Source organism: Trichosurus vulpecula, chromosome 7 (assembly GCF_011100635.1).
Source record: "Trichosurus vulpecula isolate mTriVul1 chromosome 7, mTriVul1.pri, whole genome shotgun sequence".
Classification (NCBI taxonomy): Eukaryota; Metazoa; Chordata; class Mammalia; order Diprotodontia; family Phalangeridae; genus Trichosurus; species Trichosurus vulpecula.
Window position 1 is genome coordinate 215,830,055 of NC_050579.1, and position 4,007 is coordinate 215,834,061.

The window sequence follows — 4,007 nt, forward strand, 5'->3', positions numbered from 1 at the left end:
GGATAGGGCCTGAGGGTGTGAGCTCCACCTGGAAGCGTACCCTGGAGGACGAGCCTAGAGCTTGGGGAACCCTAGGGCCACCCACTTGCAGCTCGAGTCCCCTAAGGAAAGCATAAGGGGAGAAGGCAACCCTCTTCCTAGGAGCAAGCAAACAAGTACCAGGTACCAGGGACGGAAAGATGACACAATGACCCCAAGTCCTCTGGCCACCTTACCCACTGCAGCCTTTCAGCCCAGGGGGCCGAGACCTGCAGTCTTTTACCCCAATGCTTGCCTTCACCCCAGCAACACAGCACAGCCAGGACCAGAATTCAATAAATAGAGGCTAGGAGCCAAGCAGGCAGGGACACCAGGTGTTGCGAACTTTCTGACGCCATCTGCAGCACAGCAGACTGCTCCACACGGAAATGCTTTAGTGGTGGGACACTTGAGTCCTCCTCATCCTCCGCAGCCTGTGTTTCTAGTGGGACGGGTTCTTCCTTGGTGAGGGTGGGAGGTTCATCAGCCACTTCAGAAGCAGGCAGGGATCTCCTGGCCTAACGTGGGTGGCTGGGAATCATCTGTTCGAAAATCTGAGGTGTGCGTTGGGCTCAGTGACTCACTCTGCTGGGGGCTAGGGCTTGAGTTGGTGCTACTGTCCACCTTGAGCTGATAGACATCAGACATGGAGCTCTGATTGCTGTTCCCATTTTGGAATTCAAGAAGGAGAGAAGAGTTGGCAGAGGCATCAGGGGGAAAACCATTGGGTTCTCGGGCTGCTGAATTATTCGATTTTGATTTCTCGTCTTTGCTGTCAGCTACCCATTTAAATATCCTAAGGGATGTGTCCCCCACAGTTACTTCTTCCGTTTCCGTACTTTATCGATGGCGGCCATCACCTTTTTGATGTCGTCTTTGGCCTGGCTGTGGACCTCGGCCCGGACTGACCAGCCCCACATGGCGGCGGGGGCCGGGGCTGTGCTCCCAGAACACGGAGAAGCGCGCGCAGTACACGCCGCCACCGCCCGCCAGCCGCTCTGATACTAAGTTTTTTTCAAGTGGAAAATGAAGGGATTAGACAGGGTGTCCTTTAAATTTCCTTCCAACCCGAAATATGCGGTTCTTTGATTTTGTTGGGGAAATAACATATGCATATTAAAGGCAACAAATAGATATGTCTATTTAGTTAACTAGTCATTATGAAGTAAAAAGAGAAGAAACTCACTTTGAGCCTTCATCAGAAGTGGAAATTTCAGAAAAGAGGTGGAATATGATGGATAAGATGATAAGTGTAAATAGTTAAAGGGAATAGATAGAAATTCATATTGTCCAAAATAGGTATGTTTATGTATATAATTAATAATAAATCAGTTGAGGCTTTGGGAATGTGATTTACAATAGTGGATTGGCCTCATATCTCACCTATAACATTAGTTCTGAGAACATGGACAAGTCACTTCAACTCTATGAGCCTCACCTATTTCATCTGTAGAAGGGGGATAATGATGTAATATATGTGACTTTACAGTGTTATGTAAATAAATCATGTGACCGAGGAGAACAATATAGAGGTGGAGGAGAAGAAGCCAATTGTTGTAGTAGAAAAAGAACAAGACTTGAAGTATTGGTGATCTAGGTTCAAATCTTCCCTCTGACACTGCCAGTGTGATGTTGGACAAGTAATTTAATGACACTCTATCATTCAGAACTCCAGAAAAATCTTTAAGGATATACTTTTTAGAAGAATATTCCGTCTGCATTGACGAAAGGAATTTCCTCACCAGGGATCTCATATCAATGAATTCAGAAGTCTGGATTTTTCCTTCCTCTCTTCCAAAAAATCATTGCTGTTGCTCGGGGATATTGACGTTTTATGACCACATTTTGGGTTTTCTATGCAAAGATACTGGAGTAATTTGACATTTCCTTCTCTTGGTCATTTTACTGATGAGGAAACTGTGGCAAACAAGGTTAAGTGACTTGCCCAGGGTCACACAGCTAGTAAGTGTCTGAGGTCATATTTGAAATCAGGTCCTCCTGACTCCAGGGCTGGAGCTCTATCCACTGTCCCATGAAACTGCCTTACTAAGAGGAAGGGGCATCAGGGTGAAAAGGTGAGGTGGGGATCTAAAAACTGAGATTGGGACTTGCTCTGAAACATATAGTATTAGATGATGATGAGATACTGAGAGTTTAAATGACTTGTCCAGATTTTCAAAGTCAGAATGTGTCCAAGTGGGAACTGAACAGAGCTTTACTGTGCACTGGGGGAACTCAACAAATGTTTATAAAACTGGGTTCTGAGTGACTTTACATGCTTAATACAACTACATTTGGTTTTTGGTATGATACAATTTTTTCAGACCTTGCAGGTATGAATATGTTTTCCATGAATATTTTAAACAGGCCCCTTCTGGGTAATCTTACTGGCTATCATTTCTAAACTGTATTACAAATTATGGGAAATTCCTTTCTCTAATGGATTCTCTCTAGTAAATGTAAGCTATGGAGAGGTTCCAGTAATTCATTTTAACTTTCATTGATTTTAGTGTGCCGCTAAATTTTAGATATTTTAATTACTTTAGGAAATGATTAGGAAATTACATACTTTCCTTTGTTGTATATGCATATATGCATATATACATATATAAATGTATATATACATAGTTACCAATAGTTATATATATATTTAAATAAACATGTACCTATGTACATACAAAATAAATAGGTTTATAAGCAGCTTATCCCTAAATTATTAGTGGAATTTTACTATCAATAACAAGAAAAAAGGGCAGGGAAACTTTCTACCCAGATATCCTACACTTCATGCTCAGCATTTATAAATATCAAACCCTAACTTCTCTGTTTCTGTTATGGCCCCACCACCCACTAAATCAATCAGACTAGACACCTTAGAATTGTATTTCTTCCTTTGCTTTACCCTTCCCCCCCTCCACACACACACAATCACATACTAAGACCATTAAATTCTTCCTACACAATATTTCTTATAAACAATTATGTGCTGCCATGGATAGAACACTGTGCTTAGAGTCAGGAAGATGAGTTCAAATTTGGCCTTAGACGCTTACTAGATCTGTGACCCTGGTCAAGTCACTTAATTTTTGCCTCAGTTTCCTCATCTGCAAAATGAGGATTATAATAGCACCTCCCTCCTAGGATTGTTATGACATAACAGTTGTGAAGCATTTAGCCCAATGTCTTGCACAAAGTAAGTGCTATATAAGTGTTAGTTATAATTCTCACATCCTAAGCAATATTTCTGTTCCCGTTGCCCCAGTTAGGGCAAGCATTTCTACATTTTAAGGATAAAGCAATAATATCCTAACTGGTGTCCTACCTCCTTTGTCATAGTAATCATAAATTTAGAGATGAAAGGGATCTTAATGAGCAGCAATTCAAGCCCACCCCAGACTCCACATCCTCCAAAGATTAAAAATAAAAACAAACAAAAATTAGGTTTAGTAGCTTAGCACAATCCTGACACCTATGAAATGCTCACTGATTGATTGATCACATGGCTTGCCCAAATTGCAGAGTTGGAATTCAAACCCAGGTTTCTGGACTGCAAATCTAGTACCGTTTCCTCTACTCTACTTTGTTGTTGTTATTATTTTTCCTCTAGTTCATCTTACATGATGCTCAAAGATTTATTAAATAAAGTCTCAAACTCTAATACTAAAGTCTGGCCCCCGTGTACCTTTTCAATCATAGCGTCATACCTTTCCTTTTCTAATATCCAATGCTTCAGCCACATGGCATTCAAAATTTTCCACTTCATGTATTCCTACTTCTGTTTCCTTCTTTTCCCCCACCCCTCTCTTCCCTATGCTTGGAGTGTCTTCTATCCCTTGCCTGGTTGAAATCCTTATGATCTTTTAGAACCCTGATAAAATGTTCTCTCTTACACAAAGCTTTCTGTGATCCCTGCTCCCCACTACAATGCCAATGTTTCTTCCTCCTTTGAAATCTCATTGCTGTGAGTGTCCTATGTACTTATTCTCTGC

At 41.4% G+C, this 4,007-nt stretch overlaps 1 pseudogene; it reads right to left on the reverse strand.

Moving 5' to 3' along the window:
* Positions 1–311: 311 nt before the first annotated feature.
* LOC118857812 lies at positions 312–938 on the reverse strand (annotated as a pseudogene).
* Between the last annotated feature and the right edge of the window lie 3,069 nt (positions 939–4,007).